The sequence below is a fragment of the Cherax quadricarinatus genome, chromosome 1, assembly GCF_038502225.1.
Source record: "Cherax quadricarinatus isolate ZL_2023a chromosome 1, ASM3850222v1, whole genome shotgun sequence".
Classification (NCBI taxonomy): domain Eukaryota; kingdom Metazoa; phylum Arthropoda; class Malacostraca; order Decapoda; family Parastacidae; genus Cherax; species Cherax quadricarinatus.
Genome location: NC_091292.1, coordinates 1,040,530 through 1,063,173, shown reverse-complemented (window position 1 = coordinate 1,063,173; position 22,644 = coordinate 1,040,530). Strand labels below are relative to the sequence as shown.

Sequence of the window (22,644 nt, the reverse complement as noted above, 5' to 3'; positions counted from 1 at the left end):
GGGGATCAGGGGTTGGAGTGTGCGAAGGTTAGGGATCAGGGGTTGGAGTGTGCGAAGGTTAGGGATCAGGGGTTGGGGTGTGCGAAGGTTAGGGATCATGGGTAGGAGTGTGCGAAGGTTAGGGATCAGGGGTAGGAGTGTGCGAAGGTTAGGGATCAGGGGTAGGAGTGTGCCAAGGTTAGGGATCAGGGGTAGAAGTGCGCGAAGGTTAGGGATCAGGGGTAGGAGTGTGCGAAGGTTAGGGATCAGGGGTAGGAGTGTGCGAAGGTTAGGGATCAGGGGTAGGAGTGTGCGAAGGTTAGGGATCAGGGGTAGGAGTGTGCGAAGGTTAGGGATCAGGGGTAGGAGTATGCGAAGGTTAGGGATCAGGGGTAGGAGTGTGCGAAGGTTAGGGATCAGCGGTTGGAGTGTGCGAAGGTTAGGGATCAGGGGAAGGAGTTTGCGAAGGTTAGGGATCAGAGGTTGGGGTGTACGAGGGTTAGGAATCCGAGGTTGTGGTGTACGAAGGTTAAGAATCAGAGGTTGGGGTGTACGAAGGTTAAGAATCAGAGGTTGGGGTGTACGAAGCTTACGAATCAGAGGTTGGGGTATACGAAGGTTAAGAATCAGAGGTTGGGGGTGTACGAAGGTTAAGAATCAGAGGTTGGGGTGTACGAAGGTTAAGAATCAGAGGTTGGGGTGTACGAAGGTTAAGAATCAGAGGTTGGGGTGTACGAAGGTTAAGAATCAGAGGTTGGGGATGTGCGAAGGTTAAGAATCAGAGGTTGGGGTGTACGAAGGTTAAGAATCAGAGGTTGGGGTGTACGAAGGTTAAGAATCAGAGGTTGGGGTGTACGAAGGTTAAGAATCAGAGGTTGGGGTGTACGAAGGTTAAGAATCAGAGGTTGGGGTGTGCGAAGTTTAAGAATCAAAGGTTGGGGTGTGCGAAGGTTAAGAATCAGAGGTTGGGGTGTGCGAAGTTTAAGAATCAAAGGTTGGAGTGTGCGAAGGTTAAGAATCAGAGGTTGGGGGTGTGCGAAGGTTAAGAATCAGAGGTTGGGGTGTGCGAAGGTTAAGAATCAGAGGTTGGGGTGTGCGAAGTTTAAGAATCAAAGGTTGGAGTGTGCGAAGGTTAAGAATCAGAGGTTGGGGAGTACGAAGGTTAAGAATCAAAGGTTGGGGTGTGCGACAACTAGCGGGTTAAAAGAGAGTTAGACTAAAATTTTAAATTATAATTGACGGAACAGGTTAGTTTCCATTAAATAAAAAGCAGAGAGAGAGAGAGAGAGAGAGAGAGAGAGAGACAGAGAGAGAGAGAGAGAGAGAGTGCATGAAAGGAAAGACTAAGCCAAGAGATCAGTTAGTGTGCTGTGGTGATACACATGTGAGAATTAACTCGTATGAAATAAAAGTAGAATGGAAGAAGACAAATAATGAAAATATTAAGAGATGTAAAGATACACATTGAGAATAATATACTTAAGCTTCACTCTGGACTTACTCAATATCTTCAAAAAAGGCAGCCATATTGGAAACTTATAAAAGCTAAATAAGTGGCTTTTGTTTATCCAAAAATAATTATTCAATAAAAGTTGCTAAAATTCGTGTCTTGTATGTAAACAATGATATTATTTAGTTAATACTAAATTTATAACTAAAACATTAAGGCAAAACAACTATTACAAACGGATATTCACAGAATTGGTCGCCTAAACAAACGATGTAGAGCAAAATACTTTTTTCATATATATCTACAAGTTATAAATCATATTGGAAATAACACAATAATGCAGCGTTGGTTCTGCTTGCCAGATGAAGCGCACGAGCGAGGCTATGTAAGTACCAGTGGTTGCTTCAGTGTATCAGCCACGTGTTCAGGATAACAGATGAAGCGCACGAGCGAGGCTATATAAGTACCAGTGGTTGCTTCAGTGTATCAGCCACGTGTTCAGGATAACAGATGAAGCGCACGAGCGAGGCTATATAAGTACCAGTGGTTGCTTCAGTGTATCAGCCACGCACGAGCCAGGCTATGTAAGTACCAGTGGTTGCTTCAGTGTATCAGCCACGCACGAGCGAGGCTATATAAGTACTAGTGGTTGCTTCAGTGTATCAGCCACGCACGAGCGAGGCTATATAAGTACCAGTGGTTGCTTCAGTGTATCAGCCACGCACGAGCGAGGCTATATAAGTACCAGTGGTTGCTTCAGTGTATCAGCCACGCACGAGCGAGGCTATATAAGTACCAGTGGTTGCTTCAGTATCAGCCACGCACGAGCGAGGCTATATAAGTACCAGTGGTTGCTTCAGTGTATCAGCCACGCACGAGCGAGGCTATATAAGTACCAGTGGTTGCTTCAGTATATCAGCCACGCACGAGCGAGGCTATATAAGTACCAGTGGTTGCTTCAGTATCAGCCACGCACGAGCGAGGCTATATAAGTACCAGTGATTGCTTCAGTATCAGCCACGCACGAGCGAGGCTATATAAGTACCAGTGATTGCTTTAGTATCAGCCACGCACGAGCGAGGCTATATAAGTACAAGTGGTTGCTTCAGTATCAGCCACGCACGAGCGAGGCTATATAAGTACCAGTGATTGCTTCAGTATATCAGCCACGCACGAGCGAGGCTATATAAGTACCAGTGGTTGCTTCAGTATCAGCCACGCACGAGCGAGGCTATATAAGTACCAGTGGTTGCTTCAGTATCAGCCACGCACGAGCGAGGCTATATAAGTACCAGTGGTTGCTTCAGTATCAGCCACGCACGAGCGAGGCTATATAAGTACCAGTGGTTGCTTCAGTATCAGCCACGCACGAGCGAGGCTATATAAGTACCAGTGATTGCTTCAGTATCAGCCACGCACGAGCGAGGCTATATAAGTACCAGTGATTGCTTCAGTATCAGCCACGCACGAGCGAGGCTATATAAGTACCAGTGGTTGCTTCAGTATCAGCCACGCACGAGCGAGGCTATATAAGTACCAGTGATTGCTTCAGTATATCAGCCACGCACGAGCGAGGCTATATAAGTACCAGTGGTTGCTTCAGTATCAGCCACGCACGAGCGAGGCTATATAAGTACCAGTGATTGCTTCAGTATCAGCCACGCACGAGCGAGGCTATATAAGTACCAGTGATTGCTTCAGTATCAGCCACGCACGAGCGAGGCTATATAAGTACCAGTAGTTGCTTCAGTGTATCAGCCACGCACGAGCGAGGCTATATAAGTACCAGTGGTTGCTTCAGTGTATCAGCCACGCACGAGCGAGGCTATATAAGTACCAGTGGTTGCTTCAGTATCAGCCACGCACGAGCGAGGCTATATAAGTACCAGTAGTTGCTTCAGTGTATCAGCCACGCACGAGCGAGGCTATATAAGTACCAGTGGTTGCTTCAGTGTATCAGCCACGCACGAGCGAGGCTATATAAGTACCAGTGTTTGCTTCAGTATCAGCCACGCACGAGCGAGGCTATATAAGTACCAGTGGTTGCTTCAGTGTATCAGCCACGCACGAGCGAGGCTATATAAGTACCAGTGGTTGCTTCAGTGTATCAGCCACGCACGAGCGAGGCTATATAAGTACCAGTGGTTGCTTCAGTATCAGCCACGCACGAGCGAGGCTATATAAGTACCAGTGGTTGCTTCAGTGTATCAGCCACGCACGAGAGAGGCTATATAAGTACCAGTGGTTGCTTCAGTATCAGCCACGCACGAGCGAGGCTATATAAGTACCAGTGGTTGCTTCAGTGTATCAGCCACGCACGAGAGAGGCTATATAAGTACCAGTGGTTGCTTCAGTGTATCAGCCACGCACGAGCGAGGCTATATAAGTACCAGTGGTTGCTTCAGTGTATCAGCCACGTGTTCAGGATAACAGATGAAGAAGCGCACGAGCGAGGCTATGTAAGTACCAGTGGTTGCTTCAGTGTATCAGCCACGTGTTCAGGATAACAGATGAAGCGCACGAGCGAGGCTATGTAAGTACCAGTGGTTGCTTCAGTGTATCAGCCACGTGTTCAGGATAACAGATGAAGAAGCGCACGAGCGAGGCTATGTAAGTACCAGTGGTTGCTTCAGTGTATCAGCCACGTGTTCAGGATAACAGATGAAGAAGCGCACGAGCGAGGCTATGTAAGTACCAGTGGTTGCTTCAGTGTATCAGCCACGTGTTCAGCCTTAACAAGATTTAATATGAGGGTAATAGGCTGAATAACGTATACACTTTTATTTGGCATAAAGACAATTTGGTTTCATTATACACTACTAGCACTTCACTTTACTGATCAATAAATATATTGCTCAATATACATTTTATTATATTCAGTTATTTTATTCTCTCTATTGTAGGTAACAAATATAGTAACGAAAATGTCAAAGGAAATCATTCCCGCATAATTAATAATTTCTGTGAGATAATTTGTTAAACATTTCCTTGCAAATTTCACATTCACATTTAACACATTTTTGTATACATACTTATCCTAATTAGGACTTGTTACTACATTTTCGTTCTCCAAGTATTTCCGTGCTATATGAGAATGAATGCACCATTTAGAAGTGGCCCTTTAAAATAAATGTATACAACATGATGTGCCCATACCACCAATTTGCCGTTCAGCTCTACTGGTCTTCACGGGTTGTCTTCTTTGTGAGTTTCTACTCACTGGCTGTGCTTGTGACTCGAGGATTGAAGACCCTGATGCACTAGTATAGTCGGTCTCTCACTGGCTGTGCTTGTGACTCGAGGATTGAAGACCCTGATGCACTAGTATAGTCGGTCTCTCACTGACTGTGCTTGTGACTCGAGGATTGAAGACCCTGATGCACTAGTATAGTCGGTCTCTCACTGACTGTGCTTGTGACTCGAGGATTGAAGACCCTGATACACTAGTATAGTCGGTCTCTCACTGGCTGTGCTTGTTACTCGAGGATTGAAGACCCTGATACACTAGTATAGTCGGTCTCTCACTGACTGTGCTTGTGACTCGAGGATTGAAGACCCTGATACACTAGTATAGTCGGTCTCTCACTGACTGTGCTTGTGACTCGAGGATTGAAGACCCTGATATACTAGTATAGTCGGTCTCTCACTGACTGTGCTTGTGACTCGAGGATTGAAGACCCTGATACACTAGTATAGTCGGTCTCTCACTGACTGTGCTTGTGACTCGAGGACTGAAGACCCTGATACACTAGTATAGTCGGTCTCTCACTGACTGTGCTTGTGACTCGAGGACTGAAGACCCTGATATACTAGTATAGTCGGTCTCTCACTGACTGTGCTTGTGGCTCGAGGACTGAAGACCCTGATGCACTAGTATAGTCGGTCTCTCACTGACTGTGCTTGTGACTCGAGGACTGAAGACCCTGATACACTAGTATATAGTCAGTCTCGCATGGATAGTTTACATGAAAAACTGGCGAATAAAACATCAGCAAAGTTATTACTGTTGTAAAACACTCGAAGACCAGCCCCAGACATTACAGTTAAACCATGCATGAATGTGCGTCGTCTGCGAGTCAAATCACAGATGTGGTGAGTCGAACACAAAACCACACAACTTTAAAAAGAAAAAAATCTAAGACATATATATATATATATATAAAAAAGTTTCAACTGAGAATCCATGAAACTGCGAGAAAGAACAATACAGAGTAACAGTGACTTCGGTCGTTTGTTATTAGGAAGAACTGACAACGTAACTGACTTCGCAGCCTGTGCTGAAGTTGTTATAGCTGTGCTATAACATCGATGAGACAATTGTTTTAAATGATTCTTCCCCCATACGTAATGACATTCGTTCGCACGTATATGATAATTCAGTCTATCCTGTATACGAAGATATTACTACTACCTCACAAACTATAGAGAAATTATATGTTCTCCACAACCACAGATCAGTGGTGAACTGCGGTAATCACGACAGATTCGGGAAGAAAAAATTACAGGAACAAATGAACAGGTTACAATCACTATTTCCAGAATCTGATGGTTTGATCTCTCTAGAACAAGAATAGTAACTGATGATTCAGTAAATGCGAGATAGCAGAAGTTATTGGTTTAGCAGAAATATGTCCTTATTGTGGTAAGTATTTTTTTCAAACTTACTGCACATCTAAAAAGGAACAAGCTACGATCCTTTTAAATAATAACTACTGAAGGTGAAGTTCATGAAGAAGCAGCTATTGCAATCAGTTTCCAAGAGTTATTCAACAGAACAATGTGGTTAATGTAAGAGGGTGACTAATTGGTCAGTTACATGAATTATGAGTTAGCCCCTCAACCCCCTTCACTCTCTGACGAGGTTTCAACGAGGAAAGCAAACAAGACAACACTCGCATCTCTGCTTGAATCATGCGGACCTGGAGAGGCAGTCAGTCTAAGAACATTACCAGCATGTCGTAGGTTGCTGTCACCTTCGTCATAGTGTGGCCTCGACCTGCAATGTACCAACATGTCCTCAAACAGAGCATTCGTGGTCTCTCATGATGCACAAACACCAACAATTAAAACTCAAGAACAAAATCGACGAGTTCCAAACACGTTTCTGTTGAAAACGTAGCCACAACAATGTCACAAATAATATCCTTATTAGTTTAATCTATTAAGACAAAACCGATAATTATACCTAACGTATACCTCTAAGCCGCTGTTACCGTGGTTCATCAGGCGAATGGTGATGATAAATTAAATGTTAAACCAACTTAAAGACTAGATGATGAAGAGAAAACTTAAAGTCCCATGTAATGACACTGATTTACTTGGCACTTCTTATGTCCCCTTTCCAAGAGATACACCAACATAATCTATGAAGGCTGGTAAATATAAAGTTTTATGGTATTAGTAAATTGCAAATGTCGGGCAAGTGCGTGCATCTTCTCTTCCTTTACTCAATCACCGTTGATGACAACGTCAGCTCTATGTGGCAAAGACAAGAAAAACAGCACTTGAAATTCTGAAGCACGTGTATCTGTTTTCAATAATCAACAAGCATCAGCAGATGACGTGATTAAGGCTGGAAACGCCTTCAGTTATTATATATAAAGAGCTCGCACAAAATATCATTTTTATACATACAAAAGAGATGAAGTGAGGATACCTAAAAAAAAGTCAGTTTTAATCTATCCGTATTGACAATGACAATTTGCACGTCGTTTATAATACTCTAAGATCTTTCCTTCAAGTGAAAAAAATGGACTGACAGTTTGTGTCGGCAAACAAGTGAGGTGTCAGGCATACAGACTACCTGTTGTAAAAGATAGTCATTAGTTATTGCGTTCCTTGTGAAAGTTCACCAACAGATGAAAATGACACTGTTGAACACATTACGTGTGTGAACATCTAACACAAAACTGTTTCCTAGCAGTGAAATATATACCGTACAAGAAACTTTCTATATTTTTAGGGACTGAGAATTTTTAAGAATTTATAGCTTGCTGCTAAACCTCTCGGGCAATACTATTCCATATAAGTTCTGTAGTTTTCAATACAAGTATAAAGTAAGCATAGAGAAGAGATCCATCTCAAGTACAAATGTGGTAACTTATAATCTTGGAGTTGTATTTGTATATGGCGATTAACACAGCCGTGTCATTTTATGCGACTTTTATTCTATTGTTGTGCATAAATATCTTCTTAACTGAACCTATTTTTAACTAATTAATTTTCGTTGAAAATCCTCAAGTTTCCTGGTGTTGGCTGCACGACTACAGAAGGTCGGTGCCAAGACAACCAACAGGCGCACTGATACATAAACCACGTGACCCAGGTCTGCTCTCACCTTAGGTAAAGGTCACTCAGTGAACAACGGTGGCACCGTGGGCACAATAAGAGAAAATTGTATCAACATCTGTTGTCTCGGACTACTGATTGCTGGTGCCAGGCTGTTCCTACACAGAGGCACTACAGTAGACCTACTGGTTGCTGGTGCCAGGCTGTTCCTACACAGAGGCACTACAGTAGACCTACTGGTTGCTGGTGCCAGAATGTTCCTACACAGAGGCACTACAGTAGACCTACTGGTTGCTGGTGTCAGGATGTTTCTACACAGAGGCACTACAGTAGACCTACTGGTTGCTGGTGCCAGAATGTTCCTACACAGAGGCACTACAGTAGACCTACTGGTTGCTGGTGTCAGGATGTTCCTACACAGAGGCACTACAGTAGACCTACTGGTTGGTGCCAGAATGTTCCTACACAGAGGCACTACAGTAGACCTACTGGTTGCTGGTGCCAAGATGTTCCTACACAGAGGCATTACAGTAGACCTACTGGTTGCTGGTGCCAAGATGTTCCTACACAGAGGCACTACAGTAGACCTACTGGTTGCTTGTGCCAGGATGTTTCTACACAGAGGCACTACAGTAGACCTACTGGTTGCTGGTGCCAGAATGTTCCTACACAGAGGCACTACAGTAGACCTATTGGTTGCTGGTGTCAGGATGTTCCTACACAGAGGCACTACAGTAGACCTACTGGTTGTTGGTGCCAGGATGTCCCTACACAGAGGCACTACAGTAGACCTACTGGTTGTTGGTGCCAGGATGTTCCTACACAGAGGCACTACAGTAGACCTACTGGTTGCTGGTGCCAGTATGTTCCTACACAGAGGCACTACAGTAGACCTACTGGTTGTTAGTGCCAGAATGTTCCTACACAGAGGCACTACAGTAGGCTTACTGGTTGCTGGTGCCAAGATGTTCCTACACAGAGGCATTACAGCAGACCTACTGGTTGCTGGTGCCAAGATGTTCCGACACAGAGGCACTACAGTATACCTACTGGTTGCTGGTGCCAGAATGTTCCTACACAGAGGCACTACAGTAGACCTACTGGTTGCTGGTGCCAGGATGTTCCTACACAGAGGCATTACAGTAGACCTACTGGTTGCTGGTGCCAGAATGTTCCTACACAGAGGCACTACAGTAGACCTACTGGTTGTTAGTGCCAGGATGTTCCTACACAGAGGCACTACAGTAGACCTACTGGTTGTTGGTGCCAGGATGTTCCTACACAGAGGCACTACAGTAGACCTACTGGTTACTGGTGCCAGAATGCTCCTACACAGAGGCACTACAGTAGACCTACTGGTTGCTGGTGCCAGAATGTTCCTACACAGAGGCACTACAGTAGACCTACTGGTTGCTGGTGTCAGGATGTTCCTAAACAGAGGCACTACAGTAGACCTACTGGTTGCTGGTGCCAAGATGTTCCTACACAGAGGCACTACAGTAGACCTACTGGTTGCTGGTGCCAGGATGTTCCTACACAGAGGCATTACAGTAGACCTACTGGTTGCTGGTGCCAGAATGTTCCTACACAGAGGCACTACAGTAGACCTACTGGTTGTTAGTGCCAGGATGTTCCTACACAGAGGCACTACAGTAGACCTACTGGTTGCTGGTGCCAAGATGTTCCTACACAGAGGCACTACAGTAGGCTTACTGGTTGCTGGTGCCAAGATGTTCCTACAGAGGCATTACAGTAGACCTACTGGTTGCTGGTGCCAAGATGTTCCTACACAGAGGCACTACAGTAGACCTACTGGTTACTGGTGCCAGAATCCTACAGAGGCACTACAGTAGACCTACTGGTTGTTAGTGCCAGGATGTTCCTACACAGAGGCACTACAGTAGACCTACTGGTTGCTGGTGCCAGGATGTTCCTACACAGAGGCACTACAGTAGACCTACTGGTTGTTGGTGCCAAGATGTTCCTACACAGAGGCACTACAGTAGGCTTACTGGTTGCTAGTGCCAAGATGTTCCTACACAGAGGCATTACAGTAGACCTACTGGTTGCTGGTGCCAAGATGTTCCTACACAGAGGCACTACAGTAGACCTACTGGTTACTGGTGCCAGAATCCTACACAGAGGCACTACAGTAGACCTACTGGTTACTGGTGCCAGAATCCTACACAGAGGCACTACAGTAGACCTACTGGTTGCTGGTATCAGGATGTTCCTACACAGAGGCACTACAGTAGACCTACTGGTTGCTGGTGCCAGAATGTTCCTACACAGAGGCACTACAGTAGACCTACTGGTTGCTGGTGCCAGGATGTTCCTACACAGAGGCACTACAGTAGACCTACTGGTTACTGGTGCCAGAATGTTCCTACACAGAGGCACTACAGTAGACCTATTGGTTGCTGGTGTCAGGATGTTCCTACACAGAGGCACTACAGTAGACCTACTGGTTGTTGGTGCCAGGATGTCCCTACACAGAGGCACTACAGTAGACCTACTGGTTGTTGGTGCCAGGATGTTCCTACACAGAGGCACTACAGTAGACCTACTGGTTGCTGGTGCCAGTATGTTCCTACACAGAGGCACTACAGTAGACCTACTGGTTGTTAGTGCCAGAATGTTCCTACACAGAGGCACTACAGTAGGCTTACTGGTTGCTGGTGCCAAGATGTTCCTACACAGAGGCATTACAGCAGACCTACTGGTTGCTGGTGCCAAGATGTTCCGACACAGAGGCACTACAGTATACCTACTGGTTGCTGGTGCCAGAATGTTCCTACACAGAGGCACTACAGTAGACCTACTGGTTGCTGGTGCCAGGATGTTCCTACACAGAGGCATTACAGTAGACCTACTGGTTGCTGGTGCCAGAATGTTCCTACACAGAGGCACTACAGTAGACCTACTGGTTGTTAGTGCCAGGATGTTCCTACACAGAGGCACTACAGTAGACCTACTGGTTGTTGGTGCCAGGATGTTCCTACACAGAGGCACTACAGTAGACCTACTGGTTACTGGTGCCAGAATGCTCCTACACAGAGGCACTACAGTAGACCTACTGGTTGCTGGTGCCAGAATGTTCCTACACAGAGGCACTACAGTAGACCTACTGGTTGCTGGTGTCAGGATGTTCCTAAAAAGAGGCACTACAGTAGACCTACTGGTTGCTGGTGCCAAGATGTTCCTACACAGAGGCACTACAGTAGACCTACTGGTTGCTGGTGCCAGGATGTTCCTACACAGAGGCATTACAGTAGACCTACTGGTTGCTGGTGCCAGAATGTTCCTACACAGAGGCACTACAGTAGACCTACTGGTTGTTAGTGCCAGGATGTTCCTACACAGAGGCACTACAGTAGACCTACTGGTTGTTGGTGCCAGGATGTTCCTACACAGAGGCACTACAGTAGACCTACTGGTTACTGGTGCCAGAATGCTCCTACACAGAGGCACTACAGTAGACCTACTGGTTGCTGGTGCCAGAATGTTCCTACACAGAGGCACTACAGTAGACCTACTGGTTGCTGGTGCCAAGATGTTCCTACACAGAGGCACTACAGTAGGCTTACTGGTTGCTGGTGCCAAGATGTTCCTACAGAGGCATTACAGTAGACCTACTGGTTGCTGGTGCCAAGATGTTCCTACACAGAGGCACTACAGTAGACCTACTGGTTACTGGTGCCAGAATCCTACACAGAGGCACTACAGTAGACCTACTGGTTGTTAGTGCCAGGATGTTCCTACACAGAGGCACTACAGTAGACCTACTGGTTGCTGGTTCCAGGATGTTCCTACACAGAGGCACTACAGTAGACCTACTGGTTGTTGGTGCCAAGATGTTCCTACACAGAGGCATTACAGTAGACCTACTGGTTGCTGGTGCCAAGATGTTCCTACACAGAGGCACTACAGTAGACCTACTGGTTACTGGTGCCAGAATCCTACACAGAGGCACTACAGTAGACCTACTGGTTGTTAGTGCCAGGATGTTCCTACACAGAGGCACTACAGTAGACCTACTGGTTGCTGGTGCCAGGATGTTCCTACACAGAGGCACTACAGTAGACCTACTGGTTGTTGGTGCCAAGATGTTCCTACACAGAGGCACTACAGTAGGCTTACTGGTTGCTAGTGCCAAGATGTTCCTACACAGAGGCATTACAGTAGACCTACTGGTTGCTGGTGCCAAGATGTTCCTACACAGAGGCACTACAGTAGACCTACTGGTTACTGGTGCCAGAATCCTACACAGAGGCACTACAGTAGACCTACTGGTTGCTGGTATCAGGATGTTCCTACACAGAGGCACTACAGTAGACCTACTGGTTGCTGGTGCCAGAATGTTCCTACACAGAGGCACTACAGTAGACCTACTGGTTGCTGGTGCCAGGATGTTCCTACACAGAGGCACTACAGTAGACCTACTGGTTACTGGTGCCAGAATGTTCCTACACAGAGGCACTACAGTAGACCTACTGGTTGCTGGTGCCAGGATGTTCCTATACAGAGGCACTACAGTAGACCTACTGGTTGCTGGTATCAGGATGTTCCTACACAGAGGCACTACAGTAGACCTACTGGTTGTTGGTGCCAGGATGTTCCTACACAGAGGCACTACAGTAGAACTACTGGTTGCTGGTGCCAGGATGTTCCTACACAGAGGCACTACAGTAGACCTACTGGTTGTTGGTGCCAGGATGTTTCTACACAGAGGCACTACAGTAGACCCACTGGTTGCTGGTGCCAGAATGTTCCTACACAGAGGCATTACAGTAGACCTACTGGTTGCTGGTGCCAAGATGTTCCTACACAGAGGCACTACAGTAGACCTACTGGTTGCTGGCGCCAGGATGTTCCTACACAGGCACTACAGTAGACCTACTGGTTGCTGGTGCCAGAATGTTCCTATACAGAGGCACTACAACAGATCTACTCAATGCCAGTGCTAGACAGTTCTTACATTTAATACAATCACTCTTGCATCTGTCTTACCTATTTTTAAACCTGATCAAAACATTCGCATCAATGACATTACCTGACAATTTGTTCAGATCTACAAATCTATTCTCGCCACTCCTGGTGTTTTGCTACTGCCTTTCTAAATCTAAATTTATCTTATTTTAACCCACTAACGTCTACTGTCTTTCCTAGACATGTTCAACATTCCATTTATATCCAATTTTCAGACTGTACACTTCAATGATGTCTGCCCCCAGTGAAGTGCCTTTGTAGTGAAGGTTATGTGGGAGTTGTAAGAGGCAGCAGCAGCAGGGTATAATCTGCCACCTACACTTGTTTTACCCTCAGATGGCTCCTCTCACCGACCGCCCGCCTGCCCCGCTGTATTGATTGTACCAGTGATGCCATCCCCTCCCTCCCCTTACATGCACACGCGCGTACGCCCACACCCACACACACCCACACCCATGCACACGCGCATGCATACACACAGGAGCGCGCGCACACAGCCCCACCAAGTGACTAGACAACACACTAGCAGAACTACACACTGCTAATTATCAAACACTCGATTTTTTAACAAACATGCGTCATTCCAGTCAAAAAAAACAAATAACTGAAAATTATCATTGTTATTTTCACGGGGGAGCGCTACACCCGTAGGAATTTTACAGCGCCTGTGGAAGGGGGGAAGGCATTTAGTCTTAATTCATGGAACTAGAGCACAGACCTACTTCACCACTGCTGGGGTAGTGTCAGGAGCACCCTGCTGCAAGCACCACTGCTGGGGTAGTGTCAGCAGCAGCACCCTGCTGCAAGCACCACTGCTGGGGTAGAGTCAGCAGCAGCACCCTGCTCCAAGCACCACTGCTGGGGTAGTGTCAACAACAGCACCCTGCTCCAAGCACCACTGCTGGGGTAGTGTCAGCAACAGCACCCTGCTGCAAGCACCACTGCTGGGGTAGTGTCAACAACAGCACCCTGCTCCAAGCACCACTGCTGGGGTAGTGTCAGCAACAGCACCCTGCTGCAAGCACCACTGCTGGGGTAGTGTCAACAGCACCCTGCTCCAAGCACCACTGCTGGGGTAGTGTCAGCAGCAGCACCCTGCTGCAAGCACCACTGCTGGGGTAGTGTCAGCAGCAGCACCCTGCTGCAAGCACCACTGCTGGGGTAGTGTCAGCAACAGCACCCTGCTGCAAGCACCACTGCTGGGGTAGTGTCAGCAACAGCACCCTGCTCAAAGCAAAACTGCTGGGGTAGTGTCAGCAGCAGCACCCTGCTGCAAGCACCACTGCTGGGGTAGTGTCAGCAACAGCACCCTGCTGCAAGCAAAACTGCTGGGGTAGTGTCAGCAGCAGCACCCTGCTGCAAGCAAAACTGCTGGGGTAGTGTCAGCAGCAGAACCCTGCTCCAAGCAAAACTGCTGGGGTAGTGTCAGCAGCAGCACCCTGCTGCAAGCACCACTGCTGGGGTAGTGTCAGCAGCAGCACCCTGCTGCAAGCACCACTGCTGGGGTAGTGTCAACAACAGCACCCTGCTGCAAGCACCACTGCTGGGGTAGTGTCAGCAACAGCACCCTGCTCCAAGCAAAACTGCTGGGGTAGTGTCAGCAGCAGCACCCTGCTGCAAGCACCACTGCTGGGGTAGTGTCAGCAGCAGCACCCTGCTGCAAGCACCACTGCTGGGGTAGTGTCAGCAGCAGCACCACTGCTGGGGTAGTGTCAGCAACAGCACCCTGCTGCAAGCACCACTGCTGGGGTAGTGTCAGCAACAGCACCGTGCTGCAAGCACCACTGCTGGGGTAGTGTCAGCAACAGCACCGTGCTGCAAGCACCACTGCTGGGGTAGTGTCAGCAGCACCCTTCTGCAAGCACCACTGCTGGGGTAGTGTCAGCAGCACCCTGCTGCAAGCACCACTGCTGGGGTAGTGTCAGCAGCACCCTGCTGCAAGCACCACTGCTGGGGTAGTGTCAGCAGCACCCTGCTGCAAGCACCACTGCTGGGGTAGTGTCAGCAGCACCCTGCTGCAAGCACCACTGCTGGGGTAGTGTCAGCAGCACCCTGCTGCAAGCACCACTGCTGGGATAGTGTCAGCACCCTGCTGCAAGCACCACTGCTGGGGTAGTGTCAGCAGCACCCTGCTGCAAGCACCACTGCTGGGGTAGTGTCAGCAGCACCCTGCTGCAAGCACCACTGCTGGGGTAGTGTCAGCAGCACCCTGCTGCAAGCACCGCTGCTGGGGTAGTGTCAGCAGCACCCTGCTGCAAGCACCACTGCTGAAGTGTCAGCAGCACCCTGCTGCAAGCACCACTGCTGAAGTGTCAGCAGCACCCTGCTGCAAGCACCACTGCTGGGGTAGTGTCAGCAACAAGCACCACTGCTACTGGGATAGTGTCAGCAACAAGCACTACTGCTGCTGGGATAGTGTCAGCAACAAGCACCACTGCAGCTGGGATAGTGTCAGCAACAAGCACCACTGCTGCTGGGATAGTGTCAGCAACAAGCACCACTGCTGCTGGGATAGTGTCAGCAACAAGCACCACTGCTGCTGGGATAGTGTCAGCAACAAGCACCACTGCTGCTGGGATAGTGTCAGCAACAAGCACCACTGCTGCTGGGGTAGTGTCAGCAACAAGCACCACTGCTGCTGGGGTAGTGTCAGCAACAAGCACCACTGCTGGGGTAGTGTCAGCAATAAGCACCACTGCTGGGGTAGTGTCAGCAATAAGCACCACTGCTGGGGTAGTGTCAGCAATAAGCACCACTGCTGGGGTAGTGTCAGCAATAAGCACCACTGCTGCGGTAGTGTCAGCAATAAGCACCACTGCTGCGGTAGTGTCAGCAATAAGCACCACTGCTGCGGTAGTGTCAGCAATAAGCACCACTGCTGCGGTAGTGTCAGCAACTAGCACCACTGCTGCGGTAGTGTCAGCAACTAGCACCACTGCTGCGGTAGTGTCAGCAACTAGCACCACTGCTGCGGTAGTGTCAGCAACTAGCACCACTGCTGCGGTAGTGTCAGCAACTAGCACCACTGCTGCGGTAGTGTCAGCAACTAGCACCACTGCTGCGGTAGTGTCAGCAACTAGCACCACTGCTGCGGTAGTGTCAGCAACTAGCACCACTGCTGCGGTAGTGCCAGCAATAAGCACCACTGCTGCGGTAGTGTCAGCAACTAGCACCACTGCTGCGGTAGTGTCAGCAACTAGCACCACTGCTGCGGTAGTGTCAGCAACTAGCACCACTGCTGCGGTAGTGTGAGCAACTAGCACCACTGCTGCGGTAGTGTCAGCAATGAGCACCACTGCTTGGGTAGTGGCAGCAACTAGCACCTCTGCTGGGGTAGTGTCAGCAACTAGCACCACTGCTGCGGTAGTGTCAGCAACTAGCACCACTGCTGCGGTAGTGTCAGCAACTAGCACCACTGCTGCGGTAGTGCCAGCAATAAGCACCACTGCTGCGGTAGTGTCAGCAACTAGCACCACTGCTGCGGTAGTGTCAGCAACTAGCACCACTGCTGCGGTAGTGTCAGCAACTAGCACCACTGCTGCGGTAGTGTCAGCAACTAGCACCACTGCTGCGGTAGTGTCAGCAATTAGCACCACTGCTCTGGTAGTGTCAGCAACTAGCACCTCTGCTGGGGTAGTATCAACAACTAGCACCACTGCTGGGGTAGTGTCAGCAACTAGCACCACTGCTGGGGTAGTGTCAGCAAGTAGCACCACTGCTGGGGTAGTGTCAGCAACTAGCACCACTGCTGGGGTAGTGTCAGCAACTAGCACCACTGCTGGGTAGTGTCAGCAACAAGCAGAGATGTTATAATGTTGGACTGGCAATAAACAAGAATGTGGCTTCCTACAGGAAGAACTGGATAAGTTGAGCATTCCTACAGAGAAGCTGGTTAAGTTGAACCTTCCTACAGGAATAGCTGGAGAAGATGACCCTTCGCATCACCCTTGTGAGGACTTTCCTTGCCCTGTGCAATAAGAATCCCACACACTACCCCCATCCATATAACTCCTCCCTCTACTACCATCATCTATGTAACTCCCACACTACCACCATCCATATAACTCCTCCCTCTACTACCATCATCTGTAACTCCCACACTACCACCATCCATATAACTCCTCCCTCTACTACCATCATCTGTAACCCCCACATTACCACCATCCATATAACTCCTCCCTCTACTACCATCATCTGTAACTCCCACACTACCATCATCTATGTAACTCCCACACTACCATCATCTATGTAACTCCCACACTACCACCATCCATATAACTCCTCCCTCTACTACCATCATCTGTAACTCCCACACTACCACCATCCATATAACTCCTCCCTCTACTACCATCATCTGTAACTCCCACACTACCATCATCTATGTAACTCCCACACTACCACCATCCATATAACTCCTCCCTCTACTACCATCATCTGTAACTCCCACACTACCACCATCCATATAACTCCTCCCTCTACTACCATCATCATACACTCCCTCCCCACCCACTATCATCTGTGTGAAACACCCACAAAACCAACCACACCCCCAACAGTCTTCCCAAGGATTACTCTCGTATTTACTTTCGTCTGGACGCTAGTGGGAGGGAGAGAGAGGAGAAAAGTGACAGAGGGACGTAGTGGGGGAGGGGGAGAGTGGGGTGAGGAGGAGGAGGAGGAGGAGGGGGTGGCAGGAGAGAACACGGTAGGAAGGTGAATGAGCTGCTGTCAAAAATAACACATCGACCGAAACAGGGCACACAAAAACATTCCAGGGGTGTGGAGCGGGAGGTGAGTAAGGTTCAGGCATGTGAGAGAAGGTGCTGGGGTGGTGGATGTAAGTGTGGTGGATGTAAGTGTGGTGGATGTAAGTGTGGTGGATGTAAGGGTGGTGGATGTAAGTGTGGTGGATGTAAGGGTGGTGGATGTAAGGGTGGTGGATGTAAGTGTGGTGGATGTAAGTGTGGTGGATGTAAGGGTGGTGGATGTAAGGGTGGTGGATGTAAGGGTGGTGGATGTAAGGGTGGTGGATTGGATGTAAGGGTGGTGGATGTAAGTGTGGTGGATGTAAGTGTGGTGGATGTAAGTGTGGTGGATGTAAGTGTGGTGGATGTAAGTGTGGTGGATGTAAGGGTGGTGGATGTAAGTGTGGTGGATGTAAGTGTGGTGGATGTAAGTGTGGTGGATGTAAGTGTGGTGGATGTAAGTGTGGTGGATGTAAGGGTGGTGGATGTAAGGGTGGTGGATGTAAGTGTGGTGGATGTAAGGGTGGTGGATGTAAGTGTGGTGGATGTAAGTGTGGTGGATGTAAGTGTGGTGGATGTAAGTGTGGTGGATGTAAGGGTGGTGGATGTAAGGGTGGTGGATGTAAGTGTGGTGGATGTAAGGGTGGTGGATGTAAGTGTGGTGGATGTAAGTGTGGTGGATGTAAGTGTGGTGGATGTAAGTGTGGTGGATGTAAGTGTGGTGGATGTAAGGGTGGTGGATGTAAGTGTGGTGGATGTAAGTGTGGTGGATGTAAGTGTGGTGGATGTAAGGGTGGTGGATGTAAGGGTGGTGGATGTAAGGGTGGTGGATGTAAGGGTGGTGGATGTAAGGGTGGTGGATGTAAGGGTGGTGGATGTAAGGGTGGTGGATGTAAGGGTGGTGGATGTAAGGGTGGTGGATGTAAGGGTGGTGGATGTAAGGGTGGTGGATGTAAGGGTGGTGGATGTAAGGGTGGTGGATGTAAGTGTGGTGGATGTAAGTGTGGTGGATGTAAGTGTGGTGGATGTAAGGGTGGTGGATGTAAGGGTGGTGGATGTAAGGGTGGTGGATGTAAGGGTGGTGGATGTAAGTGTGGTGGATGTAAGGGTGGTGGATGTAAGGGTGGTGGATGTAAGTGTGGTGGATGTAAGTGTGGTGGATATAAGGGTGGTGGATGTAAGTGTGGTGGATGTAAGTGTGGTGGATGTAAGGGTGGTGGATGTAAGTGTGGTGGATGTAAGGGTGGTGGATGTAAGGGTGGTGGATGTAAGGGTGGTGGATGTAAGGGTGGTGGATGTAAGGGTGGTGGATGTAAGGGTGGTGGATGTAAGGGTGGTGGATGTAAGGGTGGTGGATGTAAGGGTGGTGGATGTAAGGGTGGTGGATGTAAGGGTGGTGGATGTAAGGGTGGTGGATGTAAGGGTGGTGGATGTAAGGGTGGTGGATGTAAGGGTGGTGGATGTAAGGGTGGTGGATGTAAGGGTGGTGGATGTAAGGGTGGTGGATGTAAGGGTGGTGGATGTAAGGGTGGTGGATGTAAGGGTGGTGGATGTAAGGGTGGTGGATGTAAGGGTGGTGGATGTAAGGGTGGTGGATCCAAGGGTGATGGATCCAAGGGTGGTGGATCCAAGGGTGGTGGATCCAAGGGTGATGGATCCAAGGGTGATGGATCCAAGGGTGATGGATCCAAGGGTGATGGATCCAAGGGTGATGGATCCAAGGGTGATGGATCCAAGGGTGATGGATCCAAGGGTGATGGATCCAAGGGTGATGGATCCAAGGGTGGTGGATCCAAGGGTGGTGGATCCAAGGGTGGTGGATCCAAGGGTGGTGGATCCAAGGGTGGTGGATCCAAGGGTGGTGGATCCAAGGGTGGTGGATCCAAGGGTGGTGGATGTAAGAGTCATGAGAGTAAGGGTGGTGGATGTAAGGGTGATGGATGTAGGGGTGATGGGTGAGGTATAAAGCCTGGATTACTTTGGTCAGGATATCATGGATGGTGAGAGGATCTGACGCTGCTATAGAAGCAGCTAGCCTATCAGAACCAGCAGCAGCTAGCCTATCAGAACCAGCTTAATATAACAGCTGTGCTAGATGCAAGACGAGTGGAAATACCCCCTCCTGCAACACTACACTCCTCCTACAACACCCCTCCTGCAACACACTACCCTTCCTGCAACACTACACTACACTCCTACAACACAACACCCCTCCTGCAACACAACAATTTCATACTCCACAAGAAGACATCATAAAAGGGAAGGAAGGGGAATTAGATTAAATTTGCAAGATAAATAATACAAATATGAAGGAGAAAATTGGTCATACGCAGCAGGAGGAACAGTAATCAAAGCCAATATATAAAAGAATAAAAATAATATTTAAAGACTGCAATATAACTGGAAGAAAAGTTTTACAAGTAAAGAAAGACTTGGGAGAGACGGAGACCAGAATAAAAAAGGTATAACAGCCAACGAAACACTTTTACGACATCTGAAAATTCTGGATAAGGAAGCATAGAAGCACAAATGTGGAGGTGGAAGTGTAGACTAACTCGTCCAGAAGATCCAGTAGTGGTGGTGGAAGTGTAGACTAACTCGTCCAGAAGATCCAGTAGAGGAGGTGGAAGTGTAGACTAACTCGTCCAGAAGATCCAGTAGTGGTAGTCGAAGTGTAGACTAACTCGTCCAGAAGATCCAGTAGTGGTGGTGGAAGTGTAGACTAACTCGTCCAGAAGAGCCAGTAGTGGAGGTGGAAGTGTAGACTAACTCGTCCAGAAGATCCAGTAGTGGAGGTGGAAGTGTAGACTAACTCGTCCAGAAGATCCAGTAGTGGTGGTCGAAGTGTAGACTAACTCGTCCAGAAGATCCTGTAGTGGAGGTGGAAGTGTAGACTAACTCGTCCAGAAGATCCTGTAGTGGAGGTGGAAGTGTAGACTACATCAACAAGATTCAGTAGTAGTGGTGGTGGTGGTGACTACATCAACAAGATTCAGTAGTAGTAGTGGTGGTGGTGACTCGTCCAGAAGATCCTGTAGTGGAGGTGGAAGTGTAGACTAACTCGTCCAGAAGATCCTGTAGTGGAGGTGGAAGTGTAGACTAACTCGTCCAGAAGATCCTGTAGTGGAGGTGGTGGTGGTGGCGACTACATCAACAAGATTCAGTAGTAGTAGTGGTGGTGGTGACTACATCAACAAGATTCAGTAGTAGTGGTGGTGGTGGCGACTACATCAACAAGATTCAGTAGTAGTGGTGGTGGTGGTGACTACATCAACAAGATTCAGTAGTAGTGGTGGTGGTGGCGACTACATCAACAAGATTCAGTAGTAGTGGTGGTGGTGGCGACTACATCAAGAACACCTTAATGTATTGTTTATACAATACAAACACGTCGCCTGCAAAAATACTGAATGAAATATCTAGCAAAAATTTCATTCATCACAAGTCTCAACTCCCACCAAAACAGTCACGACACACACACACACACACACACACACACACACACACACACACACACACACACACACACACACACACACACACACACACACAGCGGCAGATTAAAATAATAATGTGATAACATTAGACCAGAAGATACGAAGCACAAAATAAACTTAAGACTTTCAAGGTTACACAAGGAGAGAGTGTTCGAGAAACGGGAAATGGGAACACAAGTGGAAGTTACACAGATAGCAACCATAAAGATGTCAAGAAGTATTTTTTGAGCCTGAGGGTGGAGGCAGACGTTATATACAGCTTCATGTATGTGTGTGTGTGTGTATATATATATATATATATATATATATATGTGTATATATATATATGTGTATATATATATATATATATACACATATATATATACACATATATATACACATATATATACACATATATATACACATATATACACATATATATATACACATATATATATACATATATATATACTCATATATATATACATATATATACACATATATATATACACATACACATATATACACATATATACATATATATACACACGCGCACACGCGCACACGCGCACACACACACACACACACACCACACACACACACACCACACACCACACACCACACACACACACACACACACACACACACACACACACACACACACACACACACACACACACACACGAATACCGAGGCAGGGCGACCTAAGAAGGAAAACGAAAGTTTTTCTTTTTACCAGCAATAATTTAAATAACGGAGTTACTAGTCTCTTGCTCCCGGTATTTTAGTCGCCTTTTACGACATGCATGGCTTATACAGGAAAGATTCAACACATCCTCATGGAGACCAAAGAAAATAAATACGAACAAGAGCTACCGAGACAAACCAGAAAACTCAGATAGGTGTGGGTACATACAGGTGTTGATGAATGTGTAGTTAACGTAAGTAGTAGCAAGATGTACCTGTTATCTTGCTTGTTTATCAGACAGAAAAGACTCCAGCAATCCTACCATTATAGGTCGGATAATATGCTCGTAAAGACGATGTGTTTCAGTCATTGCGTAATCCGAGTCAGATATTCCCAGTAACCCATAAGCCCAGCCCTTTCTGCTTAATGCATGCAACAGCAGTAGTGCAAAGTGCGCCGTAAGTTTATAACGCAGTTATATATCATGGTTCAATATTTGCAGCCAATCAGAAGCCTTAAGTTATGCCACAGAAAGTGACATCCCAGTTTCAATAAAAATATCAAAGTGGCAGCTACAATACCAACAACAATACATAACTTCCAATAAGATATACCACACCTTCTAAGTTTATAACCAATATCAATGAAAAATTTATAATTACTGCAGAGAGATCAAGACCTCAAAATATATCAGCACTAAGTTTGAAGCTGTATTCTCGAGTTATCGACATCAAAAATTTGAAGTTGATCCGATAAAACATTCACAAAATATTACATAAAAATCCTACTGTATTTCAATTTCACATTTATAATAAAACTGACAAAGTCGCACCTACACAATGACCCCAAAATACAAACTTCTTCTGTAAGTAACAAAGCAACACTGAACTAATAATACCTACAGCTAAGGTGGAAGGAAATGTTGAGAGGCACCACAGCTACTGAACACAGAGTGGAACTGACTATATGCACACCGCCCTCCTGGACACTCACAGCTCAGGCTAACACATTCCCACAACCTAACTCATA

At 47.4% G+C, this 22,644-nt stretch overlaps 1 protein-coding gene across 7 annotated transcripts in view; it reads right to left on the bottom strand.

Moving 5' to 3' along the window:
* LOC128686660 (synaptosomal-associated protein 25) overlaps window positions 1-22,644 on the bottom strand; it is a 216,131-nt gene that overhangs the window by 154,857 nt on the left and 38,630 nt on the right. The window contains exon 1 of one of the 7 annotated variants that reach the window (XM_053773731.2): window positions 22,518-22,605. The exons of the other annotated variants lie outside the window; for them this stretch is intronic. The gene's annotated coding sequence lies outside the window, so the exon portion shown is untranslated. Of the gene's footprint in view, window positions 1-22,517; window positions 22,606-22,644 lie in introns of those variants that run through there. 7 annotated transcript variants of the gene reach the window in all.